Here is a 25,347-nt window from a genome sequence, read left to right on the forward strand (position 1 = left end):
TTTCTGTACCATCCTTCTGCTCAGAATAACAAACTATGTTAGGCTCTGTTCTAAGAGCTTCTGCGCATGTGCACAGGGGCCCTCCCAGGAGGCGGGTGATGCCTGGGGTGGGTTGAACACACCCTGAAATATTTTCCCAGCCAGGCCCAGGCATGCTGCCCTTGTAAGGAACAAACTTCAATGGGAGCCTTCCTTCCTAAAGACAAAAACAATGTGGCCCTCTGAGCAGACTCTAAAAGCAGATTTTATCTCAAAAAACCCAGTGCTTGTGTCACAGTATAAGTCGGGGGCTGGCAGAAAGGCGTTTGATGAACGCTGCCTCCAACCAGACAGTGATCTCCCTGCACCCATGACCTTGCATTTGCAATCAGATTGGATCGCCTCCCATCCTGAGGCTCCTCAAGACTTGGAACAGTTTTTCAATGATCCTTACAGAAACTCATCCTCTCCAGAGAAATGCAGTCTTTATACCCAGTGCATTCGATCTCTATGAAACATCAGAATGATCAGTGAAGAATAAATTATCTGGGAAGTGAAGTGTTTTTCTTTCTTTCTTTCTTTCTTTTTTGTCATTTCTAGGGCCGCTCCCTCGGCATATGGAGGTTCCCAGGCTAGGGGTCGAATTGGAGCTGTAGCCGCCGGCCCATGCCAGAGCCACAGCAATGTGGGATCTGAGCCGCGTCTGCGACCAACACCACAGCTCACGGCAACGCCGCCGGATCCTTAACCCACTGAGCAAGGCCAGGCATCAAACCTGCAACATCGTGGTTCCTAGTCGGATTCGTTAACCACTGAGCCACGACGGGAACTCCCTGAAGTGTTTTTCTATGGCTTCACAGTAAAACTCCCAGAACTGGTTCCTGTCTCTGCAACAAGATTCCTTTGGAGTCAAAGAGAACACACAAAACCCAGTTCATGCGGGACGCATCCTGAAGTTCTTAAACGGGTAGGGACCTGAAGGTGCTTTCTGTGTTGTGGGAATAACAGTGACTGATCTCTACCCAAGAGACTCCTGGAATTTTGTCTTGGGACAGGCCTTTTTGACAGATGGTGTGGAGATATCCAGCTTTGCCAGGTAAGGGAGTAGTTTTTTATCTCTCTCTGAAGGCAGAGTGAAGAAGCTGCAGAAAATATCTTCAAAGGGACTATTTGGTTTTTGATAACGATTACACTCCTGAAGTGACCTTTTGCTGCTTCATTCCTGTAAGACTTTAACCCCTGAGATTGGACACATATTTGGACTTTGACTCTGCCAGTGGCTTGCATGCCTGTTGCAAAGCTCCAGCCACTTGGGGGATGCTGACCAGCACCCCCTCAACTTTGCCCTGTGTATGCAAGAGGCAGAGTGCTATTGGCTTCAGCATTACAGAAAGATACAAAGTGGATTGATGATGTATCTACTGACACACCTGGAATTACTCTGAAACATAGTTATGACAATAATGTGATTTTTCTAACCCATGGAAATCTATTTTTTTTTTCCTTTTTTTAGGGCTGCATCAGCTGCATAGCGGCATATGGAGGTTCCCAGGCTAGGGGTTGAATTGGAGCTGCAGCTGCTGGCTTATGTCAAAGTCACAGCAACACCAGATCCAAGCCTGTCTTTGACCTGTACTGAAGCTCACGGCAACACCAGATCCTTAACCCACTGAGGCGGGGCGGGGGGTGGGGGTGGGGGGAGTGGGGGGGGACAGGGATCAAACCTTCATCCTCATGACTAATAGTCAGGTGCTTTACTGCTGAGCCACAACCAGAATTCCCACCCATGGAAATCTTTTAAAGAATAGAATGAGTGTTCTTATGATAACCTGTAATGGAAAAGAATCTGAAAAAGAATGTATATATACACACACGTATGCAAATATATGTATATATACATACACACATACATATATATACCTACATATATCTATAGGAGTTTCCTGGTGGCTTAGCAGGTTAAAGATCCACCATTGTTACTGCTGTGGCTCAGGTCTCTGCTGTGGTGCAGGTTCGATCCTTGACTGAAGAATTTCTGCATGTCATGGATGCAGCCAAAGAAAACAAATATATATAATATAAACCAATCACTTTTCTGTACACCTGAAACTAACACAACATTGTAAATCAACTACACTTTAATTTAAAAAAGAAGGGAAAAAAATAATGGAAGAAGTGAATAATAAAATACCTTGCTGTTCTCCAAATACGAGAACCTTCAAAAATAGAGTTCCCATCATGGCACAGCAGAAACCATTCTGACTAGGAACCATGAAGTTTGGGGTTTGATCCCTGGCCTCACTCAGTGGGTTAAGAATCTGGCATTGCTGTGAGCTGTGGTGTAGTTTGCAGATGTGGCTCGGATCCTGTGTGGCTGTGGCGTAGGCAGGCGACTGTAGCTCTGATTTGACTCCTGGCCTGGGAACCTCCATATATATGCCTCGGGTACAGCAGCAGCAGCAGCAGCAGCAGAAGAAGAAGAAGAAGAAGAAGAAGAAAAAAGAACTTCAAATAGGAGTAATCAAAATAAATACTTGCACATTTTAAAAAAGAGTTTATGTTCAATATTTCATTTAATCCTATCACAGCTTTATGAAGAAGAAAGTGCTGTTTTTTTTTGTTTTTTTTGGTTTTTTTTTGGTCTTTTTGTCTTTTCTAGGGCCGTACCCACAACATATGGAGGTTCCCAGGCTAGGGGGTCTAATATCGGAGCTGTAGCCATTGGCCTATGCCAGAGCCACAGCAACGCAGGATCCGAGCTGAGTCTGGGACCTACACCACAGCTCACAGCAACACCATATCCTTAACCCACTGAGCGAGGCCAGGGATCAAACCCGCAACCTCATGGTTCCTAGTAGGATCATTAACTACTGAGCCACGATGGGAACTCTGAAAATGCTCTTATTGAACCCATTTTAGAAACCTCTCTGAGGCTGAGAGGCTGGGTAAACTGATGAAGGTCACCTTGCTGCTGGAGTCAACGACAAAGGGCGCTGGAACATGCTGCTCCAAAATATGCCGCCTTGGCGTAAGGAGCATTTTGAGCTGAAGGCAATTACAAAACAACAGATGCAGGAAAAAAAGTATCTGCTCTTCCCCAGTCTTGCTAAAAACAAGATATATTTTTCTCATTTTTTTTTTGGCCGGGCCAGGAATCAAACCTGCGCCGCAGCAATGATACCGAATCCTGTATCGCTAGGCCACCAAGGATCTCTTAAAAGCAGGATACAAATTTTCATTTGTAAAGGTGTTTCTTTCTTCCAAGTTGGAAAGAGAAGGACAATTCTTGGACTCATAATCACCAGAGACAACTCTGGACTCTTATCAGGTCAGAGATGGCATCTGAGGGGACCCTACACAACAAACCTTACTAAATAACCCTGGTTTTCTATTAGTTTCCTCTGATATATTTTCCTTCCGACTGTTTGCCACCTCGAAAGTCTTCACTCCTTTTCTTTTGCCTTAATTTTTCTCTGCAAATTCACTCTTCTTTGCTAAGATGCCATATAAGCCCCAAGTTCCAACCATTTCTTTTGAGTTACTCATCACTGAGGTTCTCCCATGTATATGCATGCTGCATGCTTTCATAAAATCTGTTTTTCTCCTGTTAAGTTGTGTTTTGTCAGTTTGATTCCCAGGGTTTTAGTTACAGGCCCTAAGAGTGTAGAGAAAAAGTTTTTTTCGTTCCCTACAGGATTTAACCCAGATCTGTCAACGGTAAGACTAGGCTCTTACTGTCTCATAAAAGATGCTCAGTAAGCAGAGGATAAGTGAATGAAGGGCTCTGTATTAGTTTACGCAGGCTGCCGTAACAATACACCACTGACAGCTTGGCTTAAAAAATAGAATTAACTTTTTCACAGTTCTGGAGGCTGGGAAGTCCAAGGTCAAGGGGCTGCCTATTTAGTTCCTGGGCTTGCAGATGGTGGCCTTCTTGCTGAGCCCTCACATGATGCGGGGAGCACTCTGGTGTCTCTTCCTCTTCTTAGAAGGACACAAGCCCTGTTGGAAGAGAGCCTACCCTCATGACCTTGATCCTTACTTCCTACAGGCTCTAATCCTAATATAGTCACGTTGGGGAAGCAGGGCTTCAACATATGAATTCAGAGGAGGACAAAATTCAGTACAGTCATCCCTCGGTAACTGTGGGGACCCCCCATGGCTACCAAAATCCCTTATGCTCAAGTCTCATATAAAATGGCATATTATTTGCATATAACTGACACACATCCTCCTAGATACTTTAAATCATCTCTTGAGTACTTCCAATACCTAATACAATGTAAATGTTTTGGAAACAGTTGCCAGGGCATGGCAAACTCAAGTTTTCTGGAAATTTCTGGAATTTTTTTCCTCAAATATTTTTGATTGGTTGAATCGGCAGATTCGGAACCCACAGATACAGAGTAGGCCCTTTTCCTTTCTCCTGAGCAAAGGAAATAATAATGACTATATAACAAGAAAAATAAAAGTCAAACTCTGGTCACTGAGAATGGCTGTTCAGTCTTTTCCTTTGCTGTTATGGGGAACCACCAAACGGTGAGGGGGGAACTACTAACCTGTTTCTGTGAATATTGATGGTTTTATGGTTTCTGGACCTAGTGAGGCCTTGGCAGTGGCCACAACATCCTTTCAGGTGAGAAGAAACAGAAGGGAAGTGAATGGCTACAGAAAATGGAATGATCATAGACTAATAATGCCTGAGCAGTTATGCTAGTTGCACCCCATCTGTCTTATACTTTCAACATCAGCAGATCTGACCACAGCTCTGCTTTCCCAAGCAGTGGAATGTGTCTCAGGCCTGAGATGGTTCACCTGCCGGAATCCGGTCCCTTTGCTCTTTGCACCCAGGGCATGCTTCAAAGAGGCCAAGACACTCCAAAGTAGGTGTATTGCTAAAACTAGGTTTATGATTATAGAATCACAGTTTCCTTTCTACTTTTATCTAAAATTATACATGGGTCCTGCTGGGGGAGAAAATGGGCTCCAAAAGGCTGGCAAAACATTTGTACAATAACTAGTCTTTTAAAGGCATGTATATATTTAAAAGGTAATTCCTGCAGCAAAACTAATTATTTGGAACATTTCACTTTAGAGTAGCTGGGGTTTGCTGGAATAACTTATATAAGTCCAGAGGAAGCAATATGAATGGAGTCATTAGGACAAAATGGATGCTCCTTGCTCCAAATCTTAGAGCAGGAGACTGTTCCCAGCCACTTAGAACTCATTTCCTGGCTCCCTGTGGAAGCTTCCAGCATTCAGGAACCTACAGGTGAATCACTCCTGATGACATGAGGGCGTGAGGTGGGGTTCAGCAAGAGGACAGAAACTGGAGTCCCAAATTGGCTGCAAACAGCAACTGGCACCTTTACTAAACCAGGGAAACAGAAGGGAGGAAGCTGGAAAAATGAACCAGGAGGAGAACGTAGGTGCCTTCAGGAATCCTTTGTGCTGTCCTGGGTGGAGTCTCCTGCCCACCTTGCCTCTCTCCGGCTGCCTCCTTCTCTTGAATTTTTTTTTTTTTTTTTTGCTTTTTAGGGCTGCACCCCAGGGCATATGGAAGTTCCCAGGCTAGGGGCTGAATTGAAGCTGCAGCTGCTGGTCTACACCACAGCCACAGCAACACCAAATCTGAGCTGTGTCTGTGACCTACACTGCAGCTCATAGCAATGCCAGATCCTTAACCCAGTGATCTGGGCCAGGGATCGAACGCACAGCCTCATGGATACTAGCCGTGTTGTTACTGCTGAGCCACAACAAGAACTCCGAGGCTCTTGGATTTTAAACTCCAACAACTAAACAATGTGTGATTCCATCCCACAAGATATACCTTGCTTCTGTGTGTTTGCTCAAGCTACTGCCACCGCCTGGAATGCCTTCCTTCTCCCATACCTCTTCAGTTGGCTGACTTCCACCTACCCCACAAGGTAGAGCACAGGTGGTCCTTCCTCCAGGAGACCTCCCCATTCCCAAGCCCATGCTTCACCTCTGCTGCCCTGTTACCCAAGTACAGATCGCTCACTAAATTGTCCACCTTGGATTACGGATGTCATGGCCTGTGGATGGATGACTTCTCAAGCAGCCCCAAGTGTCCTCATCTTTGCATCTCAGAGCCTGGCACATCTTAGGTAATCAGTATAAGGTGGGTGAATTCATGTTGATAGAAGGGGAAGGAATGATGTGGACAAAAACATGATGGCAAGAGCTACTTTTCCTGGATAAAATACGGCAAGGTTAGAAACTACAATTGGGGACCAGGGTGAGAAGGTCAGGTCTGGTGCACCTGCTGTGGTTGCTCTTTGAAACAAAAGCTATAAGGTCACCAAATAAGAACAGTATAATAAAAGCCCCTTTCTCTTCCTATATCCTCAAGCAAATCGAGTTGGAAGGGACCTTGGCATCGACCTCACTCAGGCTGTGTCATTCAGGAAGTGAGGAAGGGAGGGCTGAGGAGGTTGGGATTTGCTCTGGTCCCACAGGAAGTCAGTGATGTCAGGGAGGAAGTACTTCTTTTTCTTTTGCTCGTCTTAGGCTCAGTGGAGGTGGCCTTGTAAATTAGACTGACCAAAGTTAGATTCATCAGAGGAAATGAACAGTTTATTAACACATGCAGTGCACATCATCCAAGGGAAACTTCAGTGATGAGTAATTCAAAGGGGTGGTTACAAATGGGCTTATGCTGCATCTTAACCAAAGAACAGTAAATTTATAGAGAAGTGATAAGACAGAGAAAAAGGACTTTTTGAGTTTCTAGACATGGCAAATTTGGGGAAGGTGAATTTGTGGGGGAACTAGCAGAGATAAAGGCTAGTTAGTAAAGTTTATTATGTCAATTCTTCTGGTGCCCTCTCTGGATGATAAAGATCTAGAGTCATCCCCAGAGATTAACTTTTTTTTTTTTTTTTTTTTTTTGCTTTTTAGGGCCACACAGAGGTTCCCAGGCCAGGGGTCGAATATAAGCAGCAGCTGCCAGCCTACACCACAGCCACAGCAACTTAGGATCCAAGCTTTGTCTTCAACCTACACCACAGCTCACGGCAGCGCCAGATCCTTAACTCACTGAGCAAGGCCAGGGATCGAACCCACAACCTCATGATTCCTAGTCAGATTCGTTTCTGCTGCACCACAGTGGGAACTCCCTCAGAGATTAACTTTTGTTCTTCCTAGTAGAGAAGGGGGGGGCACCTTTACAAATTTACGTCTGGCTTATAGGCGAATAGTGGGAGGGCAGAGTTTTTCTATATCTACTTCTTCTCAATGGCCTTGACTTCAAACAATCTTTTTGTCAAACAGCTTATTCTGGGGTGGCATAGTCTGCTACCCATCAGTGGCAACACCAGGACAAAATCACAAGTCTCCTGATTCCCCAGTCCTGTATGGTCGCTCTGTGTCACTGGTGTCAGGGAACACGAATAGAGAGACTACTTCCTGGGGACAAGGGGCACCTATCCCATGACTGAGCACTAAAAGAAAGGGGCTACAATTCAAAAGCAAACTCCAAACTATTACATCTAGAATGGATAAGCAATGAGGTCCTACTGTAAAGTAGAGGGAACTATATGCACTCTCTTGGGATAGGACATGATGGAAGATAATATGAGAAAAAGAATGTGTATATATATATACGTATAACTGGGTCACTTTGATGTACAGCAGAAATTGACAGAACATTGTAAATCAACTATAATAAAAGAAAAAGACAAAAAAAAAGAATATGTATATGTGTATGACTGGGTCACTTTGATGTATAGTGGAAATTGACAGAACACTGTAAATCAATTATACTTTAATAAAAAATAAAAATAAATAAAAAACATTTTTATTACTAAGGAACAAAACAAAAGCAAACTCCTGTCATGACAGCCCAGGGAGTTCCTGCCTCTCTGGAATTGTGTGGGAAGGCAAGAGAGTAGGTCAGCACAGTCCAGGTAAACTGTGACACAAGCCACAGGCATAATTTAAAATTTTCTGGCAGATGATTTTTAAAAAGTAAAAAGAGCCATTTTCTGGTGGGGTAGTGGGTTAAGGATCTGGCGTTGTTATTGCAGCAGCCTGGGTTGCTGTGGCATGGATTCAATTCCTGGCTCAGGAATTTCCCCCTGCCATGGGCTTGGCCGAAAAAAAAAAAAAAAAAGAAATAAGGAACATTTCTCCAAAGAAGACATATAGATGGCCAGCAGGCACATGAAAAAATGCTCAACATCACTAATTATTAGAGAAATGCAAATCAAAACTATAATGAGGTACCACCTCACACTGGTCAGAATGGCCACCATTAGTAAGTCTACAAATAACAAATGCTGGAGAGGGTGTGGAGTAAAGGGAACCCTCCTACATGGTTGGTGGGAATGTAAATTGGTACAACCACTATGGAAAACAGTATGGAGGAACCTCAGAAAATGAAATATAGAACTACCTTATGATCCAGCAATCCCATTCCTGGGCATATATCTGGACGAAACTTTCATTGAAAAAGATACCTGAATTTCCTATATTCATAGCAGCACTATTCACAATAGCCAAGACATGGAAACAACCTAAATTTCCATTGGCAGAAGAATGGATTAAGAAGATGTGGTACATATACACAATGCAATACTACTCAGCCATTAAAAAAAAAAAACAAAAAAAACAAAATAAGGCCATTTGCAGCAACATGGATGGAACTAGAGACTCCCATACTAAGCAAAGTAAGTCAGAAAAAGAGGGACAAATACCATATGATATCACTTATATCTGGAATCTCATATATGGCACAAATGAACTTATCTATAGAACAGAAACAAACTCATGGACATAGAGAACAAACTTGTTGTTACCAAGGCAGAGGGGGAGGGAGTGGGATGGACAGGGAGTTTGGGGTTAGAATATGCAAACTATAGCATTTGGAGTGCTATATAATTGCAGCTATAGCTCCCATTTGACCCCTAGCCTGGGAACTTCCACATGCCGAGGGTACAGCCCTGGGAGAAAAAAGAAAAAAAAAATAAGGAATGAAACAAGGGAATTTATTTTTAATATCATTTTAACTCAATATAACTAAAATATTTCAACATGTGATCAATATAAAATTATTATTTTTTTCTTTTTTGACTGCACCTGTGGCATATGGAAGTTCCCAGGTCAGGGATTGAATCCAAGCTGCAGCTGTGGCAATGCCAGATCCTTACCCTGCTGCACCATAGTGGGAAATCCTGAAAAACTGATGAGATATTTTACATGCTTTTTTTCCTCAATAAGCCTTTGAAATCTGATATGTATTTCACGCATAGGGCACATCTCAATTTGGACTGGCCACGCATCAAGTGCTCAGTAGCCCCATGTGGTGAGTGGCTGCCACATTAAATAGAATAGAAATACCGACAGGCTATTCACTGTCCCATTCTGTAATATCAGTACCACTGGCCTGATGCACTGTCTGAAATCCTACCATGAACCACTCTTATGGATGGAAGCGTAATCTTCAGAAAGCCACAGGTACTTGCATACGTGCCATCTAGGAGGGATAAAATATGGATCCAGTAGACTACGTCATTAGCATTACCCACCTGGACCCATAAAAACTTGAAGGCAGATGAAGGGCTGCTGAATTTTTACTCCCTACTCTCAGTAATCCAGGAAGGACTGGATCTTTATTTTTGTTGTTGTTTTTTTTTTTTTTTTTTTTTTTTGCTTTTTCTAGGGCTGCTCCCTTGGCATATGGAGGCTCCCAGGCTAGGGGTTGAATCGGAACGGTAGCCGCCGGCCCACGCCAAAGCCACAGCAAAGCGGGATCCAAGCTGTGTCTGCGACCCACACCACAGCTCACAGCAATGCCAGATCCTTAACCCACTGAGCAAGGCCAGGGATCAAAAACCCTTATCCTCATGGTGCCTGGTTGGATTCGTTAACCACTGAGCTACGACGGGAACTCCTGGAACTTTATTTTTATTTTTTTTTCTTTTTAGGGCCACACCCAAGGCATGCGGAAGTTCCCAGGCTAGGGGTCCAATCGGATCTACAGCTGCCAGCCTACACCACAGCCACAGCAACACTAGATCCAAGCCAGGTCTGTGACCTACACCATAGTTCAGGGCAATGATGGTTCCCTGACCACTGAGCTAGGCCAGGGATCAAACTGGCATCCTCATGAATACTAGCCAGATTCATTACTGTTGAGCCACAATGGGAACTCTGGAAAGACTAGATCTGTTTTTATTTTTATTTTTATTTTTTTGTCTTTTTGCCTTTTCTTGTGCTGCTCCCGTGGCATATGGAAGTTCCCAGGCTAGGAGTCTAATTGTAGCTGTAGTCACTGGCCTATGCCAGAGCCATAGCAACACGGGATCCGAGCCACGTCTTCGACCCATGCCACAGTTCATGGCAATGCCGGATCCTTAACCCACTGAGCAAGTCCAGGGAAAGAATCCGCAACCTCATGGTTCCTAGACGGATTCGTTAACCACTGAGCCACTCCTGGAAGGACTAGATCTTTAAATGAAATGCTTTATTTTTAAATTTTCTAAGCCCAGTTGGCTGCTTTCAAAGCTCCATGTTTTTGGCTCAGTAAAAATTTCTCCTGCCCTCTTAAGTTTCTCAAGTGCGCAGTCTTGGACTTTTAGCCTGGTCCTTGGCAGAATTACAACATACCAAATCCCATCTTCCTTAGTGGAAGATTTCTCCCACTATTCCCCAAATCTTACCCCAGCCCCAGCCTCTGGGATCCTATTCCTATAAAGTTTTGCCAGTAAATCTCTTAAATTGGGATGCAAGTGAGTATGAGCTGCCTAAGAAGGATCAACTGGGGTGGAGATCTTAATTTAAGATGAAGATTAGAAAGCTGCTTCTTGAAAACACTCAGCTGTTAAAAGCAGAGCTCATTTTCTCGTAACCATCTCTCTATCCCAAGGAACAGGTCATCAACTTGTGAGAAGGTATATTGTCTCCAAGGGATACAGTGCAGTTATTTTCATTTCGAATGAGTGGAAAATGCCTCTTGTAAACAATTTAATTTTTCTTGATAAGGATAACTCGGAGCCAGTAGCTCCCAAGTTTGGGGTAGATCAGTAAACTTTTAAAATAAACAGAACAAAAGAGAGAAATAAATAAAACCTTCAGTAGACCACAGTTGTATTAAGAATAATGTTCCAGGAGTTCCCACTGTGGGCCAACAGGATCGGTGGTCTTTCTGGAGCATAGGGACGTGGGTTTGATCCCCAGCTTGGCACAGTGGGTTAAGGATCTGGGGTTGCCGAAGCTGCAGCCTAGGCTCAGATCTGATCCCTGGCCCGGGAATTCTGTATAATGTAGGGTGGCCAAAATAGAAAAAGAAAAGAAAAATATTCCAAAACTTGGAAATAGGGAAAGGGATTATAACTATCTTTCCTTCAAGGGTTGTGCTGGACTAATGGAGGGTATTAATCAGTTTTCTAAGTTAGTAAACTTTATTTTTTTTAAGGGTTTTTTTTTTGTTTGTTTGTTTGTTTTTTTTGTATTTTCTAGGCCCGCACTTGCGGCATATGGAGGTTCCCAGGCTAGGGGTCTAATCGGAGCTAAAGCCACTGGACTTCCCCACAGCCACAGCCACAGCAATGCGGGATCCGAGCCACGTCTGTGACCGTTACACCACAGCTCACGGCAACGCCGGATCCTTAACCCACTGAGCAAGTCCAGGGATCAAACCCGCAACCTCACGGTTCCTAGTCAGATTTATTAACCACGGAGCCACAACGAGAACTCCTCTTTTTTGCCACTATAAAGACTTCACTCTCTCCAGTGCTTGGAACTAGCTTTACTATCTTGCTGATTGACTCATAATGCATTAATTTTTTTTTTTTTTGGCTCTTTTTTAGGGCCTCACCGGCAGCATGTGGAAGTTCCCAGGCTAGGGGTCTTTCTTCCCCTCCTCATTAAGCCTGGGTTAGCCACAGCCACAGCAACACTGAATTTGAGCCGTGTCTTTGACCTACACCATAGCTCATGGCAATGCTGGATCCTTAACCCAATGAGTGAGGCTAGGGATCAAACCCGAGTCCTCATGGATACTAGTGAGATTCATTACTGCTGAGCCACAAAGAGAACTCCTAAGCTGCTGCTGCTTTTTTTTTTTTTTTTGTCCTCTGTCTTTTTAGGGCTGCGCCTGCGGCATGTGGAGGTTCCCAGGTTAGGGTCGAATAGGAGCTGAAGCCGCCGGCCTACACCATAGCCACAGCAATGTGGGATCTGAGCCATGTCTGAGATCTATACCACATTTCAAGGCATTGCCAGATCTTTAACCCACTGAGCGAGGCCAGGGATTGAACCAGGATCCTCATGGATGCTAGTCAGGTTCGTTCACCACTGAGCTACTACCAGAACTCTAAACTTGCTTTTTTTAAAAAAGTTTTGCTCAGGAAAAATTGACATACAATAATCTGCATCTATTGAAAGGGTTCAGATTGATGAGTTACGCATGTACCCCCTCTGAAGCTATCTCCATGTCTTCCCAGAAAGCTCTGGAGGCAAAATGAATATTATCCCCAAACCTGCTAACTCAGGCTTAATGAGGGGTGAAGAAAAGGCCTCAAAAGTGTTTGTCTCAATTGGCCACTAAAGTTTAATAGTGAAAGACTGGTTAAGGATAACAATGCTTTGTACAACCATCAGAAGGAAAGGAGAATATTTTGAGGAACTTTTCCTTTTTTTTTTTTTTGGTTGGGGGAAGTGGCACTTTTAAGACATCCATTTCTAAAATCAGTCCTTTTTAATGGAAACACCTTGGCCAAAAGTCTGTTACAGAATTTTGAGCCCCATAAAACAAGATTTAATGCGAAAACAAAAAAACAAAAACAGAACAGGACACACTCTCTTTTATACAGCACCTGGGCTTACTGGATACTTTAAGCAGAAAGAGTTGGTGAAAATGGTGCAAGCACCCTTCTGCCCTAGAACAGCTAATAAACCCTCAGGTGAGGGGTGCCCTTCCTATCCTGTAGGAAAGGAGCATCCTTATCTCCAAAGACAACGGGATGTGGAGAAGAACCCTAACACAAAGGATGTGCTAAGTCTCCCCCAGTTACCCCACTTAGTTCATATCATGTGAACTACCATCGTCCTCCCCCACTGCCCATTCTTCACCAAACCTAGCACGAAAATACTCAGATCTGGGAGTTCCCATTGTAGCTCAGCAGGTTAAGAACCCAAATAGTTGGAGTTCCTGTCGTGGCTCAGTGGTTAACGAATCCGACTAGGAACCATGAGGTTGCCGGTTCGATCCCTGGCCTTGCTCAGTAGGTTAAGGATCCGGTGTTGCTGTGAGCTGTGGTGTAGGTCGCAGACGTGGCTCGGATCCTGCGTTGCTGTGGCTCTGGCATTGGTCAGTGGCTACAGCTCCGATTCGACCCCTAGCCTGGGAACTTCCATATGCCGTGGGAGCAGCCCAAGAAATGGCAAAAAGACAAAAAAAAAAAAAAGAAAAAAAAAAGAACTCAATTAGTATCCATAAGGATGCAGGTTCCATCCCTGGCCTTGCTCAATGGGTTGAGGTTCTGGCGTTGCCACAAGTTGTGGCATAGGTTGTAGAGGTAGCTCAGATCTGGCATGGCTGAGGCTGTGGTGTAGGCTGGCAGCTCCGATTGAACCCCTAATCTGGGAACTTCCATATGCCACAGGTGCAGCCCCAAAAAAGTAAACAAACAAACAAACAAAGAATACTCAGATCTGTTTCTCCTGGTCTTTGTTCCCTTATGAAGGCTTCCATGTCACATAAAACTTATATTAAATGAAAGTGTCTGCTTTTCTCCTGTTACTCCATCTTTGTCAGTTAACTTTTCAGAGCCAGCCAGGGACCCTGAGAGGGTTGAGGAAAACTCTTCCCTCTCCTGTGCCATCCTCACAGTCAAGATAAGGAACTTAAATTTCCTTGTACCAGCAAAAGACCCTCGGCAAGAGCGTGGTCGTTTAGTTTGGGGGAACCACACAGAAGGTAGATGCTGAGAGACCTGAGTGGTGAAGAGAATCCAGGGATGGGTGGGGCCCAAGTCTGATAAATCGAAATATTCATTCTTTAGTGAGTGCCTACTGTTTACCAGGCCCTGAGCAAAAATCTGGGCAGGATGTGTCGCCCTTGTGTGTGCAGAACCCAGACTTGCGGCTCAGGACTCACTAGCAGGAGGCCAGCCCATCAGCTTCCCATCCACACCCCCTCCTCCTTCCAAAGTCTAAGGGGGTCAGATGTGGGGGAACGGGGGCCTTTTGAATATCAGGGGTGATGGAGGAAGAAAGCTTCTCCTGGAATCACCCCTTTTCCAATAAGAAGGCTGCTTTAATTTCAGAAATAAGACAGAGATGGTATGTTAGTCTGGAAAAGCTGTCCACGGGGACGGCTTCCTCACTCCCGAGCAAGTTTGTTCTAATGAAAATAGAGGCAGTGGTTATTGCACACATTCATATTCCTACCAGATTGGCTTTGATTCCGAGGCTGGGCCTTTGCTGCTCTGTCCCAGGGGCCAAGGTGCCGGCGCAGACATGGATGTCTGGTAGATCAGCTGTGCATGGGCAAGTCTGGGAAGAAGTGAGGGGGACGGAGGCCCATTGGGCTTTCCTGAAAACTGGTGGGGGGAAGGTAGGAGGGAGGGGGCCAAATGAGGGATGGTATTTATGTGGATCATCTTCCCCATGGAAGTTGAGCAGTGCATGGTGTGCTGGCTTGGTGGTACCTTCCTTTTGAGAGACCAAGTGAAGAGGAAAACGTTTTGGTTTCTTTTTCTTGAGCGCGCAAGGTGGGTTTGATGAGAAGGGCTATTGATACCCAGCCCCACCACCAGATGAGGAGGGTTACCTGTGAGTGAAGATAATAGGGTGAGAACTGGTGGGAATGCTGGTGGGAAAGGGGTGTTGGACACCTGGGGGGCCAGCGGTAGCCCTATAATAACTGGGCAATGTGAGAGGAGGTGGGAGTTCTGGAGGCTGGAATTATAGGGAATCCAAGTGCACTGTGCATGTGTGTGTGTGTGTGTGTGTGTGTGTGTGTGTGTGTGTATGTGTGTATAGCTACCCTTCTCTGTTGGTGGGGGATTTGTTCCAGGATGTCCAAGGATACAATCTCCAGATGCTCGAGTTCCTTATATAAAATCATGTGCTATTTGCATATAACCTATTCATACCCTCCTGAATTCTTTCTTTATTTATTATCTTTTTAGGGCCACACCAGAATCATATGGAAGTTCCCAGGCTAGGGGTCTAATCAAAGCTATAGCTGCTATCCTACACCACAGCCATAGCATTTCAGGATTGGAGCCACATCTGCAAGCTACACCACAGCTCACAGAAAGGCCAGATCCTTAACCCACTGAGTGAGGCCGGGGATCAAATCCTCATTCTCATGGATACTAGTCAGGTTTGTTTCTGCTGAGCCATGATGGGAATTCCCTCTTCCTGATTTCTTTAAATTGTCTCCAGATTTTTTTTTTTTTTCTTTTTAGGACCACACCTGCAGGCACATAGAAGTTCCAAGACTAGGGGTTGAATTGGAGCTGCAGCTGCTAGCCTATGCCACAGCCACAGCAATGGGGTATCTGAGCCATGTCTCCAACCTACACCACAGCTCACAGCAACACCAGATCCTTGACCCACTAAGTGAGGCCAGGGATTGAACCCGCATCCTCATGGATACTAGTCAGATTTTACCGCTGAGCCACAACGGAACTCCCAAACTATTTATAATACCTAACACAACGTAAATTCTATGTAAATAGTTGCTACTGAGAGGCACACTGAAGTTTTGCTTTTTGGAGATTTCTGGTAATATTTTTCCAAATATTTTGATCTGTGGTTGGTTGAATATGCAGATGTGGAAGCATCAGATACAGAGGCCTGACTGCACATTTAACTGTAAATGGGGCTGAGAGGATGACTGTGAAGAGATTCAGAATATATCACTGAAGATGTTTTGTGTTTTTTTTTTCCTGAATCTCCCTTATCTGCCTAAAAGCGGAGTCTCTCAAAAGAATTTAATTGCCATTAATCCCCTCCTCTGGGATTTTTTTTTTTTTTTTTTGGCTGCAGCATATGGTGTTTTTTAATTTATTTATTTTTTATCTTTTCACCTTTTCTAGGGCCACTCCCTCGGCATATGGAGGTTCCCAGGCTAGGGGTCTAATCGGAGCTGTAGCTGCCAGCCTACGCCAGAGCCACAGCAACCCACGGGATCTGAACCACGTCTGCAACCTACACGACAGCTCATAGCAATGTTGGATCGTTAACCCACTGAGCAAGGCCAAGGATCGAACCCGCAACCTCATAATTCCTAGTCGGATTCATTAACCACTGCACCACGACGGGAACTCCAGCATACAGTGTTTTGATGTGGGATTGACCTCAGTTTTCAGACCAGGATTGAACGCTGCAGCAGTGAAAGTGCCAAATCCTAACCACTAGACAAGTAGGGAACTCCCTGGGATTTTTATAATCAAGGAAGATTGGTTCCTATTACCAGATATCACCAGGTTAAAAAAATCACCTAAACAGGAGTTCCCTTTGTGGCTCAGCAGAAACGAATCCACCTAGGAACCATGAAGATGCAGGTTTGATCCCTGGACTCTCTCAGTGGGTTAAGGATCTGGTGTTGCCGTGAGCTGTGGTGTAGGTTGCAGACGCAGCTCAGATCTGTTGTTGCTGTTGCTGTGGTATAGGCCAGCAGCAACAGCTCCAATTAGACCCTTAACCTGGGAGCCTCCATATGCCGTGGGTTCAGCCCTAAAAGGACAAAAAGAGACAAAAAAATAAATAAATAAATAAAATAAAATAAAAATAAAATAAAATAAAATAAAATAAAAAGAAAGAAAAAAGAAATCACCTAAACAGACATTGTCACATAACTATCATGTCTCCCATCTATTCGCTCACTCTTTTTTTTTTAGGGCCACGCCCACAGCATACTGAAGTTCCCAGGCTAGGGGTCAAATCAGAGCTGTAGCTGCCGGCTAACACCACAGCCACAGCAATGCCAGATCTGAGACACGTCTACAGCTCACAGCAAGGCTGGATCCTTAACCCACTGAGCAAGGCCAGGGATCCAACCTGGGGTTCATTACTGCTGAGCCACGATGGAAACTTCTCCCATTCTTTTGAGGGTCCATTTATCTTTCCTAAAAGTCATTTATTTTCCCATCAGTGCCCTTTCTCCCCATACTCTTGCCTATTAAGATGATATAAGTCTCAATTCTAAGTGCCTCTTTGAGATGTTTTTCTGTGAACTCAGAAAATACCCACCCTGAATAAAAACATGTATTTTTTCCTTCCTAATCTGCCATTTGTAGTTTAATTTGCAGGCCCCCGAAGACTGAGCCTAATATGGTAGAGGAAAAAATTTACCTCTTTTTTGTGAAAAGCTATAAAACCTTGTCACAATCAGGATACTAACATGGTCAAGATACAAAACAATCCATCACAAGAAACTCTCAGAGTTCCCACTGTGGCTCAGCAGAAATGAACCCCACTAGTATCCATGAGGATGTGGGTTCAATCCCTGGCCTCACTCAGTGGGTTAAGGATCTGGTGTTGCCATGAACTATGGTGTAGGTTGCAGGCTCAGCTCAGATCTGGCATTTCTATGGATGTGGTATAGGCTGGCAACTAGAGCTCCGATTCAGCCCCTAGCCTATGAACTTCCAAAAGTCGAAGGGTGCAGCCTTAAAAAGCAAAAACAAACAAACAAAAACAAAACCCAAACCTCTATCTTACCTCCCCCCTTTTTTTGCCTTTTTTTTTTTTTAGGCCTGCACCCACGGCATATGGAGGTTCCCAGGCTAGGGGTTGAACCAGAGCTGTAGCTGCCGGCCTACACCACAACCACAGCAACGCAGGATCCGAGCCTCATCTGTGACCTACACCACAGCTCAGGGCAACGCTGGATCCTTAACCCAGTGAGTGAGGCCAGGGATCAAACCTGCAGCTTAATGGTTCCTAGTCGGATTCGTTTCCACTAGGCCACAATGGGAACTCCATCTTGCCCTTTTAAACCCATTTCCCTCTCCTCTCTACCTCACCAAAGCTGACCCCTGGAATGGTCTTATAATCAGCCTTACCATCTTCATCTTACTTCTTATTAATTAAAAAGTTGGACAAAAATCTTTAGTACATGACTGTGAACTGAAGTTTGGCGCTTGCCATCAGCCTGTACATGGACGAAAACTTGAGCCACTGCAGCTGTCGACCCACAGCTCCCCCTCTGCAGAGCTCAGGGCGGAGACCAGGAGGGAGGTGCTCTGTGCTCTGGGAAAACTGGAAGAACAGGTCTTCAGATAGTTAGAGATTTTTAGGAGATTTTATGAGCCCAGTTCTTCTATCTCCTCATATCTAGGAAAACCCTAGAGCCCTTCAATGATGACTGGTGTCTGTGGCTAGTAGTAACCTGCACGAGACCAGCAGCAAACTTCTGTAAAATGTGCGTCTGCTCACATGCTCCTCCCCCTTCACCTTTTGTTTTTGGTTTTTTTTTTTTTTTTGGTCTTTTTTGCTATTTCTTTGGGCCGCTCCCTCGGCATATGGAGGTTCCCAGGCTAGGGGTCGAATCGGAGCTGTAGCTGCCAGCCTACGCCAGAGCCACAGCAATGCAGGATCTGAGCCGCGTCTGCAACCTACACCACAGCTCACGGCAATGCCGGATCCTTAACCCACTGGGTGAGGCCAGGGATCGAACCCGAAACCTCATCGTTCCTAATTGGATTCGGTTAACCACGGAGCCATGAGAGAAACTCCCCCCCTTCACCTTTAAGACTTAGATCTTGATATTGCCTCTTTCCTCTCAGAGGCAGATGGCTCTGAAATACTGCCTCCTGGGCTGTAGTTAGTGGACAAAACCAAGATGTATGGTCATCTGTAAGAACAGTCACTTCTGAGGCTGGGCCAGTGAGCCTCAGGGAATTCAGGAAAGAAACAAAGACGACTGGCCCACGGCTGAGGTGCATTTCAAAGGAGTGGTTCCAGTAAGCCCAGGCATTTACATTTTCCCATAGAAACTGGTTTTCTGTAAATCTGGTTATCTGTGAACTTTTTGTTCCTACTACCTTCCCTTTGTTGCAAAACTCTTATAGCCATCCTAGCTTGCCCTCTGGCCTCCACCTCCTAGGAGGGGTTTCACTGGGCTATTCCTGAGATACTGTCTCCCAGGCTTAAGTCCTGATTTCACCCCAAATAAAACTTAACTCTCAACTTTCAGGTTGTACATTTTTTTTTAAAGTTGACATGACCATTTTATATTTGAATGAAGCTTTTTTTTTTTTAATTCTTTTTTTTTCTTTCCTTTTTATGGTCACACATGTGGCATATGGAAGTTCCTGGGCCAGGGGTTGCATCAGAACTGCAGCCTCCAGCCTACACTACAGCCACAGCCATGCCAGATCCCAGCCTCATCTGTGATTTACACCATAGCTTACAGCAGGGCTGGATCCTTAACCCACGGAGAGAGGCCAGGGATTGCATCCTCATGAACACAATGGGCCACAATGGGAACTCCCTTGTTTCTAATTCTTTAAATCCTATTTTGAGAATGGTTTTGACACTGGAAAGACTTGAAGTTTTGAAGCGGGCTGTTGAACACCTTCTGGACCATTTCCCTTCTCCAATGCCCCCCTTTCTCCCTAAGCATATTCAACACTGCCCCGTCATTGACCTGCAAGCTCAAGTTCACTTTCTGCCAGGAACTCCACTCATCTGACCTCCCCAGCTCAGAGGTCACAGTTCTTAGACTACAGTTCAGACAGTGGTCATCACAGCCTGGACACTTGCCAGCGCACCTCCCTACAAGAAATACATTTATAGAGTGAGATCCTCTTCTGTGACTTATCACAAATTGCATTTTTTTTTTTTAATTTTCCCACTGTACAGCAAGGGGGTCAGGTTATCCTTACATGTATACATTACAATTACATTTTTCCCCCAGCCTTTCTTCTGTTGCAACATGAGTATCTAGACAAAGTTCTCAATGCTATTCAGCAGGATCTCCTGGTAAATCTATTCTAAGTTGTGTCTGATAAGCCCAAGCTTCCGATCCCTCCCACTCCCTCCCCCTCCCATCAGGCAGCCACAAGTCTCTTCTCCAAGTGCATGATTTTCTTTTCTGAGGAGATGTTCATTTGTGCTGGATATTAGATTCCAGTTATAAGTGATATCATATGGTATTTGTCTTTGTCTTTCTGGCTCATTTCACTCAGTATGAGATTCTCTAGTTCCATCCATGTTGCTGCAAATGGCATTATGTCATTCTTTTTTATGGCTGAGTAGTATTCCATTGTGTATATATACCACCTCTTCCGAATCCAATCATCTGTCGATGGACATTTGGGTTGTTTCCATGTCTTGGCTATTGTGAATAGTGCTGCAATGAACATGCGGGTGCATGTGTCTCTTTTAAGTAGAGTTTTGTCCGGATAGATGCCCAAGAGTGGGATTGCGGGGTCATATGGAAGTTCTATGAATAGATTTCTAAGGTATCTCCAAACTGTTCTCCATAATGGCTGTACCAGTTTACATTCCCACCAACAGTGCAAGAGGGTTCCCTTCTCTCCACACCCCCTCCAGCACTTGTTATTTGTGGATTTATTAATGATGGCCATTCTGACTGGTGTGAGGTGATATCTCATGGTAGTTTTGATTTGCATTTCTCTTATAACCAGCGATGTTGAGCATTTTTTCATGTGTTTGTTGGCCATCTGTATATCTTCTTTGGAGAAATGTCTATTCAGGTCTTTTGCCCATTTTTCCATTGATTGATTGGCTTTTTTGCTGTTGGGTTGTATAAGTTGTTTATATATTCTAGAGATGAAGCCCTTGTCAGTTGCATCATTTGAAACTATTTTCTCCCATTCTGAAAGTTGTCTTTTGGTTTTCTTTTTGGTTTCCTTTGCTGTGCAAAAGCTTTTCAGTTTGATGAGGTCCCATGGGTTTATTTTTGCTCTAATTTCTATTGCTTTGGGAGACTGACCTGAGAAAGTATTCATGATGTTGATGTCAGAGAGTGTTTTGCCTATGTTTTCTTCTAGGAGTTTGATGGTGTCCTGTCGTATATTTAAGTCTTTCAGCCATTTGGAGTTTATTTTTGTGCATGGTGTGAGGGTGTGTTCTAGTTTCATTGCTTTGCATGCAGCTGTCCAGGTTTCCCAGCAATGCTTGCTGAATAGACTTTCTTTTTCCCATTTGATGTTCTTGCCTCCCTTGTCAAAGATTAATTGACCATAGGTGTCAGGGTTTATTTCCAGATTCTCTATTGTGTTCCATTGGTCTGTCTGTTTTGATACCAGTACCACACTGTTTTGATGACTGTGGCTTTGTAGTATTTCTTGAAGTCTGGGAGAGTTATGCCTCCTGCTTGGTTTTTGTTTCTCAGGATTGCTTTGGCGATTCTGGGTCTTTTGTGGTTCCATATAAATGTTTGGATTGTTTGTTCTAGTTCTGTGAAAAATGTCATGGGTAATTGGATAGGGATTGCATTGAAGCTGTAGATTGCTTTGGGTAGTATGGCCATTTTTACAATATTGATTTTCCCAATCCAGGAACATGGAATATCTTTCCATTTCTTTACATCTTTGATTTCTTTGATTAAAGTTTTATAGTTCTCAGCATATAGGTCCTTTACCTCCTTGGTCAGGTGTATTCCAAGGTATTTGATTTTGTGAGGTGCAATTTTAAAAGGTATTATATTTTTGTATTCCTTTTCTAATATTTCATTGCTGGTATACAGAAATGCAACTGACTTCTGAATGTAAATCTTATATCCTGCTACTTTGCTGAATTTATGAATCAGTTCAAGGAGTTTTGGGGTTGAGTCCTTAGGGTTTTCTATGTATAGTATCATGTCATCTGCATACAGTGACAGTTTGATCTCTTCTCTTCCTATATGGATGCCTTTTATTTCTTTGGCTTGTCTAATTGCTGTGGCTAGGACTTCCAAAACTATGTTGAAGAGCAGTGGTGAGAGTGGGCATCCCTGTCTTGTTCCAGATTGGAGTGAGAAGGCTTTCAGTTTTTCCCCATTGAGGATTATATTTGCTGTGGGTTTATCATAAATGGCTTTGATTATATTCAGGAATGTTCCCTCTATACCCACTTTGGCGAGGGTCTTGATCATGAATGGATGTTGGACTTTGTCAAATGCTTTTTCTGCTCTATTGAGATGATCATATGATTTTGACTTTTTTTTTGTTGATGTGGTGTATGATGCTGATTGATTTGCGTATGTTGAACCATCCTTGTGAACCTGGGATGAACCCAACCTGGTCATGGTGTATAATTTTTTTGATATGTTGTTGGATTCGGTTGGCTAAGATTTTGTTGAGAATTTTTGCATCTATATTCATCAATGATATTGCCGATAGTTTTCTTTTTTGGTGGTATCTCTGTCTGGTTTTGGAATGAGGGTGATGGTGGCATCATAGAATGTCTTTGGGAGTATTCCTTCTTCTTCAACCTTTTGAAAGAGTTTAAGGAGGATGGGCACCAATTCCTCTTTATATGTTTGATAGAATTCACCTGTGAAGCCATCTGGTCCTGGACTTTTATTTGTAGGGAGTGATTTTATGACCTCTTCAATTTCATTTCTAGTGATTGGTCTGTTGAGTTGGTCTGTTTCTACTTGATTCAGTTTTGGCAGGCTGTAAGATTCTAGAAAATTGTCCATTTCTTCCAGATTGTCAAACTTTTTGCCATATAGTTGTTCATAGTATTCTCTTATGGTTTTTTGTATTTCTGCTGTATCCATTGTGATTTCTCCTTTTTCATTTATAATTTTGGTTATTTGGGTTCTTTCTCTCCTCTTTTTAGTGAGTCTGGCCAGGGGGTTGTCAATTTTGTTTACCTTTTCAAAGAACCAGCTCTTGGTTTTATTAATTTTCTCTATTGTTTTTTGAGTCTCTATTTTATTGATTTCTTCTTTGATCTTTATAATTTCCTTCCTTCTGCTGACTTTAGGACTTTTTTGTTCTTCTTCTTCTAATTCATTTAGGTGGAGGGTTAAGTTGTCAATTTGGGATCTTTCTTCTTTTTTGAGAAAGGCCTGTGTTGCTATAAATTCCCTCTGAGCACTGCTTTCACAGCATCCCATAGATTTTGAGAGGTTGTGTCTTCATTATCATTTGTTTCAAGGTAGTTTTTAATTTCCTTCTTGATTTCCTCATGGACCCATTGGTTTTTTAGTAGCATGTTGTTTAGTCTCCATGTAGTAGGTTTTTTCTCTTTCCTTTTCCCATGGTTGATTTCTAATTTCATGGCATTGTGGCCCGAGAAGATACTTGAGATAATTTCTACGCTCCTAAATTTATTGAGATTCGCTTTGTGTCCCAATATGTGGTCGATTCTTGAGAATGTTCCATGAGCATTTGAGAAGAATGTGTATTCTGCTTTTTTTGGATGTAGTGTCCTGAAGATATCAATGAAGTCTAAGTTTTCTATTGTTTCCTTTAGGATCTCTGTTGCTTTATTGGTTTTCTGTCTAGAGGATCTGTCCATTGATGTGAGGGGGGTATTAAGGTCTCCTACTATGATTGTCTTCTCATCAATATCTCCCTTTATGTCTGTTAATATTTGTTGTATGTATCTGGGTGCTCCTGTATTTGGGGCATATATGTTGACGATAGTAACATCCTCTCCTTGGATGGATCCCTTAATCATCAAGTAGTGTCCTTCTTTGTCTTTCTTTATGTCTTTGGTTTTAAAGTCTATTTTGTCTGATATGAGCGTTGCGACTCCTGCTTTTCTGTCATGTCTATTGGCGTGAAATATTTTTCCCCACCCTTTCACTTTCAATCTATATGTATCTTTTGTCCTAAGGTGAGTTTCTTGTAGGCAGCATATTGAAGGTTTTTGCCTTTTTATCCACTCAGCCACTCTGTGTCTTTTGATTGGGGCATTCAGCCCATTGACATTTAAGGTGATAATTGATAGATGATTATTTATTGCCATTTGAACCTCATGTTCCAGTTGATTCTATGGTTCTCCATTCTTCCTTTCCTTTTTTTTTTTTTTTGGTTGGATGGTCTCCTGTTATTATCTGCTTGAGTGTATTTTTTTTTTCATTTTTTGCAAATGCAATATTTGGTTTTGGCTTGTGGTTGCCCTGTTTTTTAAGTATGCTAACCCCTTCCCATAATTGTGTGTTTTAGCCTGATGGCCCTGTAAGTTCAATCACTTCATTACTATATTAAAATTAAGAAGAGAAACATACAAACAAACAAAAAGGGTTACAAATTGCCTTTTATTACAGTTCTTCAGGGAAGAGGTGCCCAGGGGGCTGGGACTGAGTCATGTCCATCTCTGCTCCTCCCCAGCACTAAGGCCTTGCCTGGAGAGGACTTAACACAAAAGAAGTTCTGATAGGAGTGAGACAGGAGGGCAAGGGGCAGTGCAAAACAAAAGTATGACATAGCTGTTGATAAGGCAAAAACTGGTTAGAACCTTCTGGGCCCAAGATGGCAGAAGATTTGACTTCCAGTAGAGTTTGAGACTCATTACACACTTTTTTTTTTTTGTCTTTTTGTCACACCTGAGACATATGGAGGTTCCCAGGCTAGGGATCTAATCAGAGCTGCAGCTGCAGGCCTTCACCACAGCCACAGCCACGCCAGATCTGAGCTGTGTCTGTGACTTACACCACAGCTCATGGCAACTCTGGATCCTTAACCAACTGAGCGAGGCCAGGGATCGAACCTGCAACCTCATGGTTCCTAATTGGATTTTTTTCCACTGCACCATGATGGGAACTCCCTCATCACACACTCTTCATGATGCATTAGCCAAAAGATACTTCCACAGGCACGGTGACAGTTCTGAGGCTGATGCTAAAAGGCCAAGATGTGGGTTGTGGCCCAATTCCTGGAAATCCCGCCCCTTTCCTCAAAGAGTTGGAATAATCTTCCCACTTATCAGCCTATGAAATTACCCAGCCCATAAACGTTAACCACCCCATATTCTGGGCCCCTCTCACCTCCTGAGATGGACTGCATTCTCCTATGGAATGCCTATCTCTCTCCATAAACCTTTCACTTTACAATGGTTCACTCTTGATTTATTTCCTGCATGAAGCCAAGGACCCTCACTGGGCGGCTCATCCCAGGGGCTCATTGGAGACCTGGGCCATGACCTTTCTCTCCCTCCCCATTTTCCTGAAATAGTAGTATTTCTGGAGCAGGGAGATGGAGAACTGTGTGTGAGTTTCCCAGTGCCCTCAAAATACGCACATAGGAGACAGCCAGCCTGCAGCTGCCATAGGGCCTGGCCCTGATCCAGACTACCTGCCCTAGAGAGACCATCTGCCTGTGGACAAAGGGTGCCTCACTGCGGAAGGAAGATTTCAAGGGCATTGCCCAGAGTATGCCTCTTCCTTGGAGCTGCTGCTATTTTAGGTCCCTGGTTAGGTCA

The 25,347-nt window shown here is 43.7% G+C and overlaps 1 pseudogene; it reads left to right on the forward strand.

Annotated features, from left to right (window-relative positions):
• The first annotated feature begins 211 nt into the window (after window positions 1–211).
• Window positions 212–25,347, forward strand: part of LOC125128474 (archaemetzincin-2-like) — a 45,615-nt pseudogene continuing 20,479 nt past the window's right edge.

This window comes from Phacochoerus africanus, chromosome 5 (genome assembly GCF_016906955.1).
Source record: "Phacochoerus africanus isolate WHEZ1 chromosome 5, ROS_Pafr_v1, whole genome shotgun sequence".
Taxonomy (NCBI): Eukaryota; Metazoa; Chordata; class Mammalia; order Artiodactyla; family Suidae; genus Phacochoerus; species Phacochoerus africanus.